This window comes from Eublepharis macularius, chromosome 7 (assembly GCF_028583425.1).
Source record: "Eublepharis macularius isolate TG4126 chromosome 7, MPM_Emac_v1.0, whole genome shotgun sequence".
NCBI classification, from domain to species: Eukaryota; Metazoa; Chordata; class Lepidosauria; order Squamata; family Eublepharidae; genus Eublepharis; species Eublepharis macularius.
Genome location: NC_072796.1, coordinates 98929376 through 98950115, shown reverse-complemented (window position 1 = coordinate 98950115; position 20740 = coordinate 98929376).

Sequence of the window (20740 nt, the reverse complement as noted above, 5' to 3'; positions counted from 1 at the left end):
CTGGTAGTTTGCGATGGGGACGGGCTGGATGTTTCCTCAAACCCCAACCATTCCTCCAAGGATCCCTCGGCCTCCTCCTCCCCAAAAATTTTCTGGAGTTCCTCTTCCACCGGCGGCAAGAGCTCTTCGGCCTCCTCCACTGTCTCAACAGGTGATTATTTGGGAGCGGGAGACTCTGTTGCTCCAGAGCCCTGCACAGCACTGCTTCCTGTGCTGCAACCGGGACAATCTCTGCACTTCCCCCCACGATCACTCTTGTCCCTCACCCGAAGCCTCATAGTGCCAGCAAACAACAATTGAGGAGAGGAAAGGAGATGACACTGTGAGCCCTTAGCCGAGGTGCCCACCGAGCTTGGCCCCAGGGCCTGGCAGCAGCCCTGGCACCAGAGGGAGGGAGAGACTAGAGCCCTAGCCCACCACTCCCACAGACCTGAACAGATCAGGCACTAATGTGAGCCCTCAGCCGAGGTGCCCACCAAGCTTAGCACCAAGGCCTGGCAACAGCCCTGGCACCAGAGGGAGGGAGGGACTAGAACCCTAGCCCACCAGTCCCACAGACCTGAACAGATCAGGCACTGATCAATAATAATCAATGTGAGCCCTCAGCTGAGGTGCCCGCTGAGCTTGGCCTCAGAGCCAGGCAGCAGCCCTGGAACCAGAGCCTATCCCCAAAATCCAAGCTCAGTTATACTGTGTCTCTCTCCCCAAAGCCTAGCAAGTAGCAAGCAGCAGCTCTGTCACACTCCACTGCTAGCTGAAAGTGAAACCCAGCCTGAGAGCCCACTGCTATTTATAAGCTGAGGACTCATTGAGAAACACAGGTCTGTGTTTGGATGTCAGAGCTGCCTATCAGGGTTTGCAGGGATGAGATTGGAGTGCCCGTGGCTACAGAACACCCCCTCCCCCTCCCTCCCCCGGGTGTCTTCTCCCAACTTGTAACCACTTTGCAGCTCCATGGTTGGAAGGAAGACCTGCTGATCAAGGTAAGCTGGGCTTCCATTCGGGTTTCCAGGGCGACTGAAGGAGCGCAGAGACAGTTCAGGCATTCCCCCGGCTCTGTTGCCAGGGGAATTGATTGATGGCGCCTGACTGTCTGGCTTCCCGAACCGCGGCCAAACGCACTGAACCAGCCTTCTTCTGAAAGCTGATTCATTGGCCGAGGACAATCACGAAATGCCGGGTCGCGATCGCACGATTGCCAATTTCATGGGTTTTTGAAGTTCGTAATGCAGTTCATGCCTATGTCTATTCAAGATACTCAACAGCCTCTTTCAATACCAGACTCCATACAATGTAAGACAGACAATATGTGAAAGAGGACTACTGATAGGAAAAACCCAACATGCTTTGGGTATTTTGTTTGCAAAATGTTTGGGACACTCAAAAACTTCATGCAATGCTGAAACAATTGCCCCAGAGACACAGCTGGAGATTCACTCTTTCATAAGCTTTATCTTTCTCAACAAGGAAGGAATATAGGGAATGGCTCTTTGAACCAACAATAGCTATGACTCATCAGTCCATGTGATGATGAATGCCATCAGCTGTGCAAGTTCATGGCGTGCTCAAAGCAGGCATTTCAAGTAGGCTAAGTAGAATTTTCTTTCCAAGTATTGAAGCATTGCTAAAAAGCACAAGACTTGAGCTCTCTCACTAATAATAAAAGGACCTGTCTGTCCGTCTATCAGTCAGTGGCAGGCATAATTCATCAGAAAATATAGCTTGGTGCCTCAAAATTGGCCACCAACTTCTAGGTGATCATGGGAGTTGCAGTGCTGAGAATGAAGGGAACTGGAACATCCTGGACCATGGAAACTAAAGTTCTTTGTTTGCGGTGGGCAAAACTCATCAGAAAATGAAGCAAAGAGGTTCGAATCCCCAATCTGTCACAGAAGCTTGCTGGGTGACCTTGGGCCAGTTACACCCTCTCACCCTAAGGTACATCACAGGGTTGTCATTGTGAGGATAAATGGAGGACAGGAGCTGCTTAGGGTCCACATTGGGGAAAAAAGACAGCTCAGACAGGCAGTGTGGAACACATATCCTCCTTTACAAAAGAACATCCCTAAAAACTTCCCTCAGCTATCATACCCAGTGTGGTGTAATGGTTACAAGGTCAGGCTAGGATCTAGGAAACCCTGGTTCAAATCCCCCTCTGCCACTGAAACTTGCTGGGTGACCTTCAGCCAGTCACACATTCTGAACTTCGGCCAGACACGTGTTCTCAATCGAACCTATCTCACAGGGGTTTTGTGAGGATAAAATGGGGGAGACAAGAACAATGTTAGCTACTTTCAGTCCCCATTAGGGGAAAGGTAGGGAATTACATTGGTTATAAATCCAATTTTGGCTATGGTTGCTATTGCTGTTGCTTCATCTGGGATTGCTGCTACACTTTTGGCAGAAGTCAGAACAGCTCATGCATTATAATAATAATAACTGCGCTTATATTCCACTCTTCTAGACAGATTAGTGCCTCATCCAGAGCAGTGAACAAGTTAGTATTATTATTATCCCCACAATACAGCTGGGGAGCTGGGGCTGAGAGGAGTGGCTTACTCAAGACCACCTACTGAGCTCATGGTAGTAGTGGGATTCAAACCAGTAGAGTGCTGATTTGTAGCCGAACCACTTTTATTCAAACTACCATTAAATATCTCAAATAGGGGTGTGCATAATGAAAAAAGAACCAAAAAGACACAAAAATTGCTGGTTATGCTTGCTGAAGTGACTTCTGGAATGGCAGAACAAATTCTGGAAACGAGGCTATAACAATTCCCCACCCCTACTTCGGCGAAAAGGTTTGTGTGTTTCGTTTTGGTTCTTATTGGGCAGAGGCCATGTAGGCAGGCCAGGCAGTGGGGTGGGCTATCTGGCAGCAACATATTTTCTTTCACAGCAAGTCTGTCTACACTCATCATGTAACCAACTGGATCCAAAGGAGAGAGATTAAGTTATTAATGTTAACTTTGTTGGCAGGAAGGTGTGCATGGTGCACATTAGTGCATTTTTTCAGTGCTTCCTGGGCAATGGCATTGGCATTGAGTGGCTCATAAGGATCAAATCGTAAGAGGTTTGGTTTGTGTGCCTTCCCCAAGCATTCCTTAGGGAACCTTGTTGTTGCATGGTCTCAAACTCAGTGATGGTTTAGAGTGAGAGCGGTCTTCTATGTGATTTTGATGCCAAAGTGTGCAAAAACAGGTACCCCAGAGTGGGGAAAGAGGCAGTGTGTGTTTGCACATGTGAGGCTAATGCCTACCTTGCGTACACACAGTACAGGCCAAAACTCATGAAAACATAAAAACCCAAACAGATCCAATCTGGCTCTGCCCCTGCTGGAACAAACAGTAATGGAATGGAATTATTCCACAGCCCCCTGGAATTGAAACTGGAACTGAAATTTTCTTGATTCACATCTCTAATCTCAAGCACAGTGAATTACAGGGTTAATAAATAGAATGAGCAGACACACTTCTAGTGAATAATAAATACAAGGAAGAGTTAACTAGTGGTCGTTAACTCAGTAAAAGTCTGTGTCAATGATCTATTTGCGGGGAGACCAGAAGGAGAGGAACTGCAAACATAGAAAGCAATGAGCATGTGTAAAGTATGCCTAGAAAATGAGAGAAAGAGAGCAGCATTAGTAATTAGTAACAGATGAGGGAACTTAAGACAGAGATGAAAATCAGAAGACTTCTTAATTTTTTTGTCTTATGCCACTGTAAGCATATTGCTGATACGCTGAAACCAAATGAGTAGTTGGGTAAGAAAGAAGAAGGTGAAGATATGGTTCAAGAGCTGATTTGCAAGAAATTCAACAACGAATAGACTTTTTAACTCTGGGTTGGGAAATTCCTGGAGATTTGGGAGTGGGACGGTGGGGTCTGAAGAGGGGAGGGGGGTATAATGCCATAGAGTTCATCCACACTTCAAAGCAGCGATTTTATCCAGGGGAACTGGTCTCTGTATTCTGGAGCTGTAATCCCAGGAGATTTCCAAGTATCAGCTGCAGGTTGGCAACCCTAGGTTAATGTCTTGTGTCTTTTCCAGAACACTATAGATGCCCATGGATCAAGTTTAACTTAGAAAGTGAGTCATAAATCATGCAGTGTCTCACTAGGCCATCCAACATCATTATCAAGTTATGATGGTTTCTCCAGAAGATTTTTTAATTCAGAATCTTTTGCCTCTTTTTTAGAGCATGCATTTTCAATTGTTTTCTTTTGCTTTGGATTCAGCTTCATTTACACTTGAAGAAGGCAATGGACATTTTCCAAAGCTGTCGTTGATATACTCCAAGCAGAAAGTGCATTTGAAATAGGTGTAAAATCTCACAAGGCTCACCTAAGTCCCACACAGAATGACAAGTCAGAGAAATAGCAATCTGTTTGTGAACCTAAGAATTGCATGCTGTAACTAAGTGCCTTACCGATAAGCCTAGTATAGGCCATACAAGCAGCTTAAAATGTGATTGTCATGGGTACTTTCTACATAATATATTCATCCCAAGGTGCACATAGATTTTTACTATTAGGTTTAGAGGGATTCAAGTGCATGTGCATCTGAATGTAAAACATAATAAAAAAGAGGAAGTTAACAATAAGATACGGTACTGGGTGGCCCAACAAGATGAGCTACGTTCAGAATAAACAGCAGGGTGGTCATTATTGCCAAAGCATATACATAAGAAAAGATACATTTTGTGGCATCTGATATTAAAAAAAAATCAGGTGAACCTGATCTCAGAAGCTAAGCAGGTTGGCCTTGGTTAGCAATTGGATAGGAGACCTCCAATGAAGATCGGGGTTGCAGAGGCAGGCAATGGTAAACCACCTCTGATAGTCTCAGGCTATAAAAACCCACCAGGGGTTGCCATAAGTCAGCTATGATTTGAGGGCACTCTCCACCACATGATTTTTAAAGGGCATTTTTAGCTCTTCTCCCTCGCAGGAGAGGACTGAGGAAAAGTAGCAATTGATCAGTTCTGCCCTCTCTCATCGCCTATTACAGTTTCACTTCCCTGTCCCTGCAATGGATCTACCATTTCCTTGTTTTTTTCTTGCTTTGAACATAAGCAAAAAACCCCTTTTTTGTTGTTCTTAGCATCTCTTGCTAGTAGAGATGGGCACGAACCCAAAAAAACAAACAAACCATGAGATTCGTGGTTAGTGGATTTTAACGAACAAAAAACTACGAACTGGCATGGAACTGGGGCCAGTTAGGACCCAGTTCGTGGTTCGTGGGGTTTAAATACCCCTTTCCAGCTGCTTAGCAGTGGCAGGGAAAGGGGCATTTAACAGTTTAAAGGGCCCTTTCCTGCCTTGCAAACAGCAGGTCCTTTTAAACTATCAGCAGGCAGGCAGCAGGGGCCTTTAAACTGCCCAAACCCCAGCCCCATCCCACCCCCACTCCCACACACCCCAGCCCCACACTTACCTTAAAGAGGCCTGTAGCGTCCTCCTCCTCCTGTGAGGGGTGGCAAAGCCGTTTTTGGCCTCCTCCACCCCTGCGCAGGCCCGCAGAGGGATGGAGGAGGACATTCTCGGCCTTGTCGCCCCTCTGCGGGCCTGTGCAGGGGTAGAGGAGGCTGAAAACGACCTCCTCTGTCCCACTACAGGCCCGCAGAGGGATGGAGGAGGCCGAGAACGGTCTTGCTGCCCCTCAAATGGTTGAGTTGCAGCCATTTGAGGGGCAGCAAGGCCATTTTCGGCCTCCTTCATCCCAGAAAGGCTGCAGCACAGCCTCCTCCATCCCTGCAAGGCTGCAGCATGGCCATTTGAGGGGCGGCAAGGCCATTCTCGGCCTCCTCCGTCCCTCTGCGGGCCCGTGTAGGGACAGAGAAGGCCAAAAACAGCCTTGCCGACCCTCTGCAGGCCCATGGTGGGACAGTCATTTTCAGTCTCCTCCACCCCTGCACGGGCCCGCAGAGGGGCAGAGGAGGCCGAAAATGGCGTTGCCGCCCCTCAAATGGCTGTGGCATGCAGCGGCCATTTAAGGGGCGGCAAGGCCATTCTCGGCCTCCTCTGTTCCTCTGTGGGCCTGTGCAGGGGCAGGGGGGGGGCAAAAACGGCCTTGCCGCCCCTCACAGGAGGAGGGGGGATGCCACGGCCTTCTTAAGGTAAGTGTGGGGTTGGGGCTGGGGGGTAGGGAGGCTGGGGTGGGGGTAGTGGGTAGAGGGGCCTGTGTTTGGAAAGTTTAAAGGGACCTGCCCTTGCAAGTCCCTTAAAGGGGCAGTTTAAATATCCATTTGGCCATTTAAACTGTCCCTGTAATACGACCCACCGAACCAGTATAAAGTTCATGGAAGTTCTGTGAAAAGAGCTTCCATGAACCAGCCTGTTTCATGGGGGGTTTGGGGTCGTAATTAGGTTCATGCCCATCTCTACTTGCTAGCCTAAGCTCATACTGAGCTTTAGCTTTTCTAACACTCTCCCTACAAGCATTGGTTATTTGTTTATATTCATCCTTGGTTATAAGGCCCTCCTACCATTTCCTAAATGACTCTTTTTTATTTCTCGATTCATTAGAAAGCTGTTTATGAAGCCACTGTGGCTTTTTAAAGCTCCTCCCATTTTTACTTCTCATAGGAATTGTTTGTGATTGTGCTTTCAGCTTTTCCCTTCCCCAAGAGTGTAAATTCCAAAATTACATGGTCACTGCTACCCAGTAGGATGCCCACTACTTTCACCTCCTCAACCAGTTCTTCCCTGTTGGTGAGTATCAAGTCCAAAACAGCAGAATCCCTTGTTTCCCTCTCTGCTTTCTGAAAAATGAAGTTGTCAGCAAGACAAGACATGAATTTATTTGACCTTTGCTAAAAATGAGAGTTAGACTTTCAACAGATATCCGGGTAATTGAAATCTCCCATGACCTCTGTGTCCCGTCTCTTTGTGATTTTTTAAATTTGTTCTAGGAGTTTCTCATCCAAATCCTCTGCTTGGCTTGGTGGTCTATAGTAGACTCCCACCATAGCATCAGTATTATTTCTTAAGTTAAGTGATAGCATAAGGTCTTTCTTGCCTTGGTATCTTCTTGGTGCTATTCAGTAAAACTGCTGGAAGGCATGAACCAAAACGAAACACACAAACTTTTTAGTAGGAGAGACTAATTTGAATTTTGTTTCCTGGATTTGGTTCAGTGTTCCAGAAGCTGCTTTAATAAGCCAAACCAGTGAGTTCTGTAAGTAATTTCAGCTCATTTTCCATTATGCACACCCCTAGCAGTGAATCCCACTGATCTGAATGGGCCCAACCTGAAATTTCCTGTGCCTAGATCAGACACACCCTGATCTGGATAGCCCAGGATAGCCCAATCCTGTCAGATTTCAGAAGGTAAGCAGGGTCAGCTCTGGTTAGAAGTTGGATGGGAGACCACCAAGGAAGTCCAAGATTGCTAGAGACAAGCAATGGCAAGCCAAATCTAATAACTTCTTCTCTTAAAAACCTACAGGATTGCCATGTCAGCTGTAACTTACCAGCACTTTCCACGACCAGACTAGAAACAACCATGTTCTGGATATCCTGGAATATCAGAATATCAGCAGCTGAATTCTGAAAGTTTTCATTTCTCAGGTGTGATGAGAGGTACAACTGAGGAGTGAGAGTGCTTCAGGCACCTGTCTAGCCAGAATACTAAGCATTGTCCCTGGTTGGTTGCCCAACAATTTCCCCAAGTCATGTTGCTTGGGGTGAGCTCTTATTTTATATATTTGCCTAAGCAATTCCAGATCTCTCACATGAACCTGATTGCAGGAACTGGTAAAGCTTTGCTTGAACTTATTGAGGAAAGGCAAAGTGGAGCAGGACAAGGGCAAAAATGAAAGGATAGCTATTTTCCTCCTCCAAGAATACCGACCGGCACCTTTGGACATATCGTTATATACTCCGTAAGATGAGAAAGGATCCCATGCTATTGGGTGGACAGTCAAAAAGCCAGATGCTCATGTGCTCCATTCTCCCATACATGCACTCTAGTGGTTGGCTGCTTGCATTCTTTGCAGAGTTGGAGGATGAGCCTTCCACCTGCCAATCATTTAAAAATACAGACCAAGGGCCAGGTGAGATAGATCTGGAACCAGAAGAGATCTCTCTATGCTGTTGAAGCTTTGTGATTTCTTCATTCCTCACTTAAAAGCAAATTGGAGGAGACTTCATTATGCAGGAGACTGCCTGTCCACATGTAAAATGAGCTGGCCTATTTTTTCAAAGTGGAATGGAAAATTCTACCTGCTGCTCTACTTGCTATGCTGAGTGTCATTTGTAGCATTTTTCATGTTCAGTCTGTTCTGCAAGTGAAAATTTTAATTGCCTGTAGAATGAGGACACTTTCTTCTATCCTCCTCAAGTAAAGAAGGATTCCATTGGAGACAGGCACAGTTCCTGAGAAGTCACCACACTTGATAGAAGACAAAACATATTTTCCCCACTGAAACCAATGGAAATTTAATCAGAATACAATAACTCTAAATGCATTCCATAACAATATTAAATACCTGATTTTTAAAAAAATGGTCTACTCAGAAGTAAGTCACATTTTATCCAATAAGGCTTTCTCTCAGGAAAATGGATTACAGATCATTCAAATTTTTGGGACTATGTTTCACATTTTCCCTTGGTTTTCCTTGTTTTATTTTTACCTGTGCAGTACTTTGATGTATTTTAATAAACCTTATTCGAATTAATCCTTTTCAGACAGTATCACAAGTGCTGCTTGCAAGCAACAACTCTGGAAGGAGTTCAGGATGTTTGCCACACTAATGAGATAATCCTGGGTTTGCTCACCAGAATTGTTACCATCAATTATGGTAAATTCTCCTGGAGAATTCATTCATGGCAAAGTTCATCCCTGCTTAGAAGTATCTTCAGCTGGTTTCTGTGAAAATTAATTCCATAAAACTTAACTAATGACAGCTCAGTCAGATAACATTATTATGATACTGATGCTTTTGGGACACAGTCAAAAGGATTTTGTGGAGCAGGAAAAGGGAACACTGCATTAAAAATGGTCTGTTTCAGATGAACTTTTTGTCATATTGATACAAGGGTTGACGAGATCCTGGTGAAGTTAAATAATTAATATTTTTAAAAAAGAAAAATTACAAATCATCAGTCATAACAAATCAGTTTCTTGGTCTCTCTTCTTGTGAGTTTACCATCAACGTAATGCAACAAACACATTATCATATCCTGATGTATCAAAAAGGTTGTGTGAATAGACCCCAAAGGAAACATGTTCTTGTATGTAGGAAAGTTAGCCTCAGCAGGAATGCTAAAATAGGTAATAAGTTTTCCATTTTGTTTTCATAACATTTCTAAAGCAAATTGCTGCTTGAAGTTGCTTCCCACGAAATGTTCCTTCTTACATCAAGCTGGTCAGAAAGAATTGGAACACCTTTGCTGAGCACAGAAATCAGCCTCAGCTGCTCTATGTTCATTTCTGTGGTGATAGAAGTTTCTTTGTGTAAATGCCTGGAACTGCCACAGTTCACAAATCATAAAAACAGTAGTATTCAAACCTACTGTCTCTCAAAGCAGTTATGGGGACGGGGATAGCTGCTTAAATACTTCAGTTTATAAAGCCTGTGGTATGAGAGATCAACAAATAACTGCCCTTGAGAAGTTTGCAGACAATTGGAGGGTTAAATGTGAAAGGCACAACAGGTACAAATCTCTGTTGAGTCATGAAGCTTTCCAAGCAGCCTTGGAGAAGGTGCCATTTCTCAGCCTTGTAGAGCTTCAGCTGGACAGATGCAATAAAAATGACAATGCCTTTTGTATATCCAAAAGGCTGCAGAAATGACAAATGTGAATGTCTACGGGACGTTTTTTAAAAATTACATTTAATAATTCCTGGCTATATAACTATGACTTCAACACAAAGCAATGATACTACTTTACATTTTATAGTAATTTTATTATTTATAAATTATGGGCTGGATCTTAAGAAGAGATTTCCACTCACGGAACAGAGTTCTCTCCCCTAGGGCTGTTGGACACTGAGGGAGATGGGAGGTGGAGGCGGGAGGAAGAACATTGCGGTTAGCTGTGATATCCTAGATCTTTTTTTTTTTTTTTGCTCTTCCTGCCTCAGGTAAATATCTTGGCCATGGACAAGATACTTGAGCCCAAGGGTGTGGGCTAAAGGGCAACAGCCAAAGGGCTTTTAACCCTTGACTTGAGGCTCTTGTCTTGTAATGTGGCCTGTTGGATTATAGTCTGGCCTCTTGTATATTTAAATTGCATTTTTGTACCTGATTATATTTGTATTGCTCTAAACCGTGTTGGGTACTGTTAGGGAGAAAACCAGCTAATAAATATTCTAACTAAACAAATTAACCTTCTCAGGTAGCACAGGAGCTGCAGAAGCCACAGAAATTGCAAATCCTCCTTGTGCAAGCAAAAATGCATTTTGCTTATGTATTAGTCCCTTTGTTTCTGACCTTATCTCGAGGACTAGAAATGTTGATGATAGCTTATGGGGGGAAAGAACTGTTTTGATTTTTAAGGTTCAGTGCCTTATTTTAACAATCATTATTTCTCTCTCAAAATACTTATTTTGAGGTGGGGATCTTTTCTTCTGCTTATAAAATAAATTATTGCCATCACCAGAACTGGGTTGGTTTAAGAATCTCCATAGTGATTAAAGCCCCAAACTGCCCCTTATCATTTTTCACACTTGTGTTCACTCACACTTTCTGACTTGTCTCCACTAGATCAGCTAAATTTCCCTTGAAAGATTGAGAACCTATTCGGCCCCACTCAGTCACAGTCCAGAAGGAATTCAGTTATTTCAAAAAGGCTCATTACATGAAATCCTTTTATTGCTTCTTGTTATTTATCTTTTTGTGCTATCACCTTTTCCTACCCCTTCTTCTTCTTCTTAATTCAAATTAATAAAGTCCCACAGAGAATGGTCCTTCTCTTCTATAGAAAATTCTTTTGAAAAGACTGAAAAGTCCTCAAATATCACAGTGCCCATAAAATGGTAACGTGGGGGTGGGGAGGAGAAACCTTTTTATTCTTTCCCTTAGACTTCAGTGACACTATGAAGTTTCACATAATTTGCAGACTGCATCTCATAAAATACTGGCAAAATTTATTCATTTCAAATTAAATAGATGTAGCACAGAGTAATCTTTCTCTATTAAATATGTCAGTTTTTGCAATTGTTTCTTAATATCCCTCACAGCTTCCATCTAAGATTAGCACTTTCTTTGCTGCCACAGTTTCACTAACCTCCTGAATTATTCACTGAAGCATAACCTTCAGATATCAGGTTAGAAAGGCCTTGATTATGGCAGGAAGTGAACTGTATAAACCATTTTTCTTTAAAGGAAACCCTCTCCATATAGAAAAGCCAGAATTCTGTATAAAATGTGTATAAAAATAAAAACACACCAAAGTTTATAATTGACAGGAATTTAGTCAACTGTGACCTTCTTGTATTTTGTTTATAATAATGTACATTAAACATCTGACAATACTGAAAAATTGTTTGAAAAAATTGATATTCATGGTGCTTATTTAAATGGAGCTGGTGGAACATAGTGGGTTTTTTTTTCTGTTTTAGTATTTAGGTACAAGGATAGTTACAGTGTTGGGCCTACATGGAATATGTCTTACACGGTTTATTTAAATTTTATATAATGGTTTTGCTCTGACTTGATTTAATGTAGAGTGCTTCATCACCATATCTGATTCCACAGTGACAGTGCAAAAAAAGCTTTTTTTTATGGCCAGCTTCCAAGACAGGCCATTACTTTGTGCCAGCCAAGTGTTGAAAAGTTGTTTGAACCTACCAAGAGGACAGCAGCTCCCTTTACTAGTGTTGAAATCCTAGAAACTCACCACTCATAGTTCTGCTATTTGATGACGTGGCCAGAGGCACCAAGGAGTTTGAAATATAACCCTGACACAGAACAGGCTAGAGGCACTAACTTTTTGAAGGCACTGCAATAGGAAGAAAAGTATTTTCTGCTCATATCCATTAGCCAGAAAGAGAAACTTTCAGCAAGCAATCCACCTTAAAAAGAAATGTCTTTCTTGCCATATAGAGTGATCCTCAAAGGACTGTTGTGATACAGATCCTTTTCAATAAATTGTGCTCAGTTACACCAATAATCAGCTTGAAGGTCATAGCTTTAGATAACAATATATAATTGTTCTTTCCCAATATCAAGCCCTTTTTTTCATAATTTATTTTATAGGTCTTTGCCATTTGCCCAAAGTAGTGCAATGATGGAAATTTATAACATTATGATGGCTAATTAAAAATCCAAAGGAGTTAGCCGTGTTAGTCTGTAGTCAAAAAATAGTAAAGAGTCCAGTAGCACCTTTAAGACTAACCAACTTCATTGTAGCATAAACTTTCGAGAATCATAGTTCTATGTATTGTCGAAGGCTTTCACGGCTGGAGAACGATGGTTGTTGTGGGTTTTCCGGGCTGTATTGCCGTGGTCTTGGCATTGTAGTTCCTGACGTTTCGCCAGCAGCTGTGGCTGGCATCTTCAGAGGTGTAGCACCAAAAGACGGAGATCTCTCAGTGTGAAGATGCCAGCCACAGCTGCTGGCGAAACGTCAGGAACTACAATGCCAAGACCACGGCAATACAGCCCGGAAAACCCACAACAACCAATCATAGTTCTCTTTGTCAGATGCAATTAAAAATTTAAAATGACATTAATATGATTTTCTGAACTATATTATTGATTACTGTAGAAGTGTACTAAACAGTTTTCGAAAAAATGAGCTTTGCTAGAGTTTGCACAGGTAAGTATGATGTGATTACCAAATATGTTCACACCCTTCCATAGTTTCTTTATCCATTATAGTCTGCATTCTAGATGACATCTTTGCGTAAACAAGGTACATGCAATAAATGTACTTGGGCCAGGTACTTGTATGTGGAGCCAATCTTGGGCCCAGCTTAACTGCCCTTTTGAGTAAGGAAGGACTCAGCCCACATTATCCCACGTCTAGGACTTTGCTTTGCACTGCTCTCACCTCTGTCGCCTTCCCTGAAATAACCTATATGCAGCCCGTAGCCGATTCTGACGGCAATGTTTCCCATAAAATGGCCTTATTTGCCCTGACTGCAAAAAAAAATATGGGCTAATGTGGTTCTTAAGAGACTCAATATTTGTAGGATTTTCACTGTTTTACCCATTTCACTTTTTATTGCTTTATCTTAAATTGTTAACTGAAAACTGTTCATTGGTTTTATCAGTTTCAATCTATACTGTTCTGACTTTGTTATATTAAGTTTAATCATTCATGTTTCTGTTTATACTCTCTGCTAGTTGTGATTTGTAATGGCCTATGGCTAAATACAATAAGTTTACTTTACTCTTACTCTATATGCAGCCCTTGCTTCATGAAGACATAAGCAGAGTCTTACTGGATTTGACCAACAGTGCATGTATTGAATCTAACATCTCAACAGTGGTCATATATAGAGATGGGCATCAACAGCAATAAGAATTTAAAAAAGCCACGAACAGCCCAATCAGCTGTTTGCAAACAAACTGTTTGTGAGGCCCCATTCTAAATGAACAGGTGGTCATTGCAAGCCTCGTTCATTGCTGTTTGTCAAGCCAGACAATCTGGCACCTGCAATCAATTCCCTTGGCAACCGGAGGCAGGGAGGGACTGAACTCTGTCTGCTGTTGCCCTGGAAACCCCAATCTAAGCCCAATTTAGCTTGATGGGCAGGTCTTCCTTTCAAGTGTGGAGCTCCAAATTTGTTACAGGGAAGCAAAGAGCAGGGGAAGGGGGGCTCCCAGCTCTGGTTTTGCAGACAGTGAGGGAGAGAGTTGATGTTGGCATTTTGAGAGAGAGACAGGGAGAGGGCATTGGAGGATGAATTTTCTTTGTGTGCGGTGGAACAGGGATCTACCTCTTCAGGTTCCAGGGCTGCTGCCAGGCTCTGGGGCCAAGCTATTATTTATTATTGGTACCTTTTCTGATGCGTGCTCAGGTAGAGTTTCTGGAAATGGTGTGGTAGAGATCTTGATGGCTGGAGGAGAGCCTGCTGGCCCCCATGAACAATGAACAACGAACATGTTCGTGTACAGGTCATGTTTGTCAATGATCGTTGTTCGTTGTTCATTGTTCGTGGATGGCAACGAACAACGAACACCATGTTCATTTTTTTTCTGTTCGTGCCCATGTCTAGTCATATATACATGCTTCTGGGAAGTACTTAGTAAAGAGATAAAGTAAAGTAAAGTTAGTAAAGGAATAAGTATACTATTGTGTATTGCCTGTTGCAACAAATATGCTCCTACTAGATAGTTTTGAAAATTGTTTAATTTGTCATATCATTTTGCTTATGCTTCATTTTAGCATCTTTTCTCTGCTCTGTATCAGATTTCTGCTTGTTTTCAGATTTCTTGTAACCTCACGCTATTGTACTGTTTATGGAATGACTCAGCTTTTGATCATATTGACTTGCACTGTGTAATCTGCCTTGCGTCTCAGTGAAAAAGGTGAACTATAAATAACATAAAAATAAATAAATCCCACAGGCAAAGTAGGAAGGCTGTTTGCTTCTTGTCAGTTGTTTGCTTCTACTTAACTATGAGTCTCTCTACCCGAGACCTCTTACACAATAATGCTCAAGTGTAGGGAGATGCAATGTTAGCCAGGAAGAGTAGTTTAAATTTCTCCTCTCGTGAAGATTGCTCCTCAGAGGGTTTCTTAATTTCATCTTTGCCTCCCAGAAGGGGAGGTGAAATTGACAGTGTTTTTGGCTCTGTCTTTGGCTCTGTCAGGTATCCCTACACTTGAGCGTCCTCGTGTAAGATGTCTCGTGTAGAGAAACTCTTATATTCAGGATCTTGCTTATTCTAAAAATGGAAGGTCCAATTAGATACTAAAGCTAATAGCCACTGAATTACCTGTCCTCCATGGATTTGTCTAACTGCCTTACCAGTAAGTTACTTACCAATTCTAGACTTTAATTATATATTGAATTCAAAAGTATTTTCCTTTTCTCTTGAATTGTCACACAATCAACTTTATTGGGTCATCCCAGACTCAACTTGTATTATAAGATGGGAAGAAAACCATTTCCTTTTGGTTCCCTTTTTCAGTTCTGTGGCTGTGAGTCCTTGTTCCAAACAGACGATGGTTGTAGGAAGAACCCTGTTAACGTGTATCTACAGCAGTCTCATCAGTTTGCCTGTGAAGTCCCTCTCTTCTCATTCCCCAACTGACGAGTGCTCGCCAGAGACCTTGCAGTGCTATGCCTTCCTCTGCTTACTCTTCCCAAGTGAATAAGCAATGAAGCCTCAAACAGCCAAGTTTGCTTCTAGGCATAATGCAGAGAAAACACAGGAATTTTAGTGATAAGAATATCTCTTTCTTATAGAAAAGAATTGAAATCATTTTGCATTTTTGAATAACAAACAGGGGGTGGAAAATAGCTGGGAGATTAGTTCAAGCATGTAATTTGCTACTCCCCTGGGGTGAACTGCAGCCATCCCTGAGAGAAACTGTGGGCCAATCTAAATGCTATATGACAGATGTGTGTAACAGTCTCCCAATGGGTGTTTCTTTAATGAAAAGTAACTGTAGGAGGTTTCAGTCTTTAGTGGTTTACTAGCAAGGGGAAGGTCTGCTTTCCCTGTTTGTATTTTTCCTCCTCTGAATCCACATAAGTTGCTTTTCAACCCAAGGAAAAAATATGGGTGTTCATATCCTGTTTCCACAGGTGAAACAGAAGCTTGGGAAGATAATTTTGAGTGGGAAAACAGTTGGAGAAGCCTTGCTCTCTTTCCCCAGCCTTTCCTTTGATGAGTTGCAGTTTCCTGCTGCTGAAATTTATTTTAAATATTTTTGGCAAAATGTGATTATATTTGCCCTGTTTGACAATTCATAGGGTTTGGATAGCATCTAGATTTCTGTAGGTGAAAGGAAGAGGGTGATTTTTGCCAATCCCTGCCAAGCATTAAATGTGCATTACAGTCCACAATGTGCATTTAAAATGAAATAAATGGGCTATCTCATTCCCCAAGAGCAGCATGGGGGTATTCTGAGCTGCTGTAGGAGGGAGAAAATAGCAAAAAAACTACCGCCTGCGCTCCTGCAGAAAATTTCTCAGGGTCCAGCCCCATATGTGTCTCTTCCAGCATTAGCCAGTGGTCCTGTAAAGCCGGAAGAGAGAGAGCTCATGTTTCGCACAAATGCTGTGCTGTGGAGAAGCACTATGGAGGCTGCATATTGGTGATTTTTCTATTTTGGTAGAATGTACATGACAATCAACTAGTGGACCATTGGCCAGTTTCTGGTTGACTACTATGCACCCAGTGAATGCTAGATCCTGCAAAGTATGCTGGACTAGGTAGAAGCTTGTATTTTCAGTTAGTAATGACACATATACGTTAGAAAGAGTGAATACTTTTGATCACTTAAGAAAAAATAATTTTGGTGTCAGAGAAAAATAATATGACTCCTTAGTTCTGAAAATATAAAACATGCTAATGGCCATGTAAATTGCAGGAGGAAATAATCATACAAAAGAAGATCGCTCATATGCTATGAAACCAAACTAAACTCATGTCTACATGACTAGTTTTAATTTTCCTGGCTCCAAAATCTGCTTCCCATTTAGAATGAAAAAAATATATTATCACATTATCACATTACAACATTAATTTCCTCCTGAAGTATTCAGAAAAAAAATGACTTTATAAACTAACTTCACCCAAGCCCACTCTCAAAATCCTGGCTGGATGAGGATTAATACTCCAGAAAAGGTGAAATATTGAGAGTAACTTGGTGTCAATAAAATGGAGAGAAATCAATCTGTTTATGTCCTGGAGTGGATAGTAAATCCTGAAACTGGAGATTTTAGGAAGAAATTTTTCAAAAATTGAATGCCTTTCCATGATTCTTTGTGGCCCAGCTTGTATTTAGAATATTAACAATGTTTATAACAATTATAACATGTATGCCTGATACGATTCTATAAGGCCTAGTCTCTGAACACAAATACAGCTTGATAGGAAAGCGTAATTATCTACCATTGCACAATTTCTTGGTTCTTTGAGTTATTGTCCTGCTATCAACATGACTTCTTTAGAGAAACCAATGTGGGATTTTACAAACAACTTCTGAAGGTTTTTGTTCCCTATCAAATCTAGGAAGATAGTATTTCATATGTTTTGTGAAACTTAATTTTTTATACATAATCTGAGATCCTCAACTAATGATGTATTCAGAGCTGTACAAAGAGATACACGTGTTCTTCAGGTTGTACCCATGGTTACTGTGTGAATTTTGAAACAGAAGGTGTAGTGCTAGGGAATAGTTTCAGACTGGTTGTATTTTTTATGTATTGTCACAGGTAAGTTAGGAAGTCAAATTATATGTTACAGCAAAATGTCAGAAAATTGGTGAATGTTAACACTTATCGATAACTTTAAATATTTTTAAGAAGTATGTTGAGAAATACTGACATCATCCATCTTTGTTTTTAACATTTCGTATTCTATTATGAATTAGAGATGTATGTAACAATACCAATACCAATACCAATACCAATACCAATACCAATACCAATACCAATACCAATAACAATAACAATAACAATAACAATAACAATAACATTTGATTTATATACCACCCTTCAGGACAACTTAATGCCCACTCAGAGCAGTTTACAACGTATGTTATTATTATTCTCACAACAATCACTCTGTGAGCTGGGTGGGGCTGAGAGAGCTCTGAAAGAGCTGTGACTGACCCAAGATCACTCAGCTCGCTTCAAGTGGAGGAGTGCTGAATCAAACCTGGTTTGCCAGATTAGAGTCCTGCCACTCTTAACCACTACACCAAACTGGCTTGTATATGCCTGTTTCCATGTGTTGCCACTTGCCACTGTAAGCCTTTTTGGCTCACTATTTTTATTGCTGATCACCCCAAATCCTTGTTTTTAAATATTACTATTTGTACTTAATTTACAAACCACCTCCCCCCCCCCCCGCCAAAAATCACCACAGTTGGGACTTCTCCTCACTGTCCCTTGCCATGTGACCAAAATGGTATCCTGAGGCAAAGACTTAGTCCTTCATGGCTTGTGCCCATCCAAGAAGAAGAGCAAAATGCAAAAGTGGCTTAAGATGGAAAAGATTTTCTTTTTGTGTTCTGGGAATTTATACTCTCACCTGCGGAATTTGTCTCCCCTCTGATTTTCCTGCCTCAAGAGAAAACTATCTATCCATTTCATTATCCAAACTGCTGTCCCCTGAAGTGTGAGTTTCTAGCTATGTGCAAGATGGCAATTACCTCCCCCCTGTGCTATTGACATAACTAAGAGGTTGGGGAATGGATGCATTGTTCCTGGTCATTAAGGATGAATTCTAGAGTACAGTGCATTTCTCCACAGCCTGATTGGCTGCAATCTGGACAACACAGGTATAGGGGTGTGCGTTGAGTAACCAATTTGGAAAAAATGCCCAAATCAGACCCAAACCCCAAACCCTGCTGGCCCCAATTCGGAAACCCCAATCAAAGGTTCCTGAAGCAATTCGGGTCACTTCGGGAAGCTTTGGGGCCTTTCCCGGAGCCTTTCTGGGGAAATCCCCCCCCCCACGGGCCAGTTGAAGTTTAAAGGGCTCCCTCTCACCACCTCACTTACCTGTGCCTTCCTGGTGGCAGTGTGGGTGGTGGAGGCGGCTGTGGCCTTCCATGCTGCCCAGCTTGCTGCTGCCACTGCGGAAGAAACAGCACAGGTGGCGGAAACACTGGATGCAGCCTTCCCTGCCACCCAGTTGGCTGCAGTAGTGGTGGAGGAAGGGGCACAGGCAGCGCAAGTGCAAGCTCCCCTGCCACCCAGCTGGTCTTCTTCCTGGCTTCATGGCCAGGTAAGTGGGGTGGGGTGGGGTGGGAAGGACAGGGGGACTAAGTGGGGGCTGGGGGCTGGGAGACAGTTTCCCCCTCACTTCAGTATGCTCCAAATCTTTACAGAGCATACCGAAGCAATTTAAATACCCAAAGTATTAAATACCCGGGTTATTACAAATAATTTTCCAGCTTCTGGTTTACCGAAAGAGCCTCTAAAATATCAATCCATTGAATTTTTCCTCAGTTAAACTACACACATGCACAAGGGACTCTGAAGAAGGCAAGTGTTGGTGGGTGCACTCTATGGTGGGAAACTGACTGGCAAAGGGGTAGTAATACAGAGGCATTAAAAAAAAATCTGCTTTATGTTCACTTTTTTCTTTTTTTACAGTGTCAATAAACTATTACCTTTACATCCTACTGTTTCTTGTTGGTACCATGTTTCCTTGGACTTTGCAGTTTTGTTCCCTTAATGAGGGGGTGTTGTTGCATTAATCTGCCAATGGCCAACTCCCAAGCGCAGGCAGGCCAGTAGCATGATTGTCTGGACCCCGCCCCCCGCCCCAGTCCTGTTTTTCATAAGATTTTTCTTTTTCTGTGGGCAGGCAGGATTGTTTTTGAAAGGGCAAAGTAGATGAATAGCTCAGAGGATAGAGACTAAGCAATCATAAACAGGTCTACTCAGGCATATGTCCCATGTTATTCAATAGTGTTTACTCCCAGAGAAGTCTCTTTAGTATTGCAGACTATGAGTCTCTCTATATGAGATCTCTTACATGAGGACACTCAAGTGAAGAGAGATGCAATGTTAGCTGGGAAGAGCAGTTTAAATTTCACCTCTCTACGGGAGCCAGCAAAGATTGCTCCTCAGAGGGTTTGTTAATTTCATCTTCCCGTCCTCAAAGACTATCAATTTCACCTCCCCTTCAGGGAGGCAAAGATGAAATAAATAAACCCTCTGGGAAGTGATCTCTGCCGGCTGTAGCTTCCTGGCTAACATTGTGTCTCCCTTCACTTATAACCTCGTGTAAGAGGTCTCTTGTAGAGAGACTCTATGATTAAAATCTTCTGGGGCTTTTTAGCAAGTGTGATTGATAGAGCAGACCACTGGCACCCTGCCCAGCAGCACGTTTCCTCTCAGTGACCAAGTGCCCTGATGGGAGTGGAGAGAAAGACCAGTGCCCAGGTAGTGCAGGGAAAAAAGAAGATGCATTTATGTGCATAATCCCCTTTTCCTTCCAACAGCGTTAAATAGGTGGTATAATGCAAAGGCTTTCTCCCCTTGTGATTTGATTTGAAGAATGCCAATATGGAAAGCAAGATGCTGCCAGTCCAGTGCCCACCTGCCTGCTGCCACTACTACGCAGTAAGAACTGAAACAAAACACACAAGCTTTTCAGAGCAAGGGTGCCATTAGTTTCCCACATTTGGTTCACCATTCCAGAAGCTGCTTTAATGAAATGAAACAGCAATTTCATTGAGTATATTTCTGGCTTGTTTGTTTCAGTTTGCACACCAAAGTGTGCACTATTTCTGTTGTGAGAGGGTAGATTTCCCCAAAGAGGCCACTGCAACATCACAGTCCATCTCCCAGATTTTTTAAAATGGTCACAACTCTTCTTAACTTTCTTTTAGCTTAAGAACGTAAGAAGAGCGTAAGAAAAGAGATGACTAATGGGTACGTGATGGAGGTTTATAAAATTATGCACAGGATAGAAAGAATAGACAGAACTTTTTCTCGCTCTCCCAAAATAGTAGATACAAGTGGGGGCCCGCAAAGACTTGCAGGGAGCATTTCATTTTCCCCTCCCCCACGATGTTCTTTCCCCCTTCCCTGCCACATATCCTCTCCTCTTTCATGTTTTCTTCTCTCCTTACCACCCACCTTTGTCAGC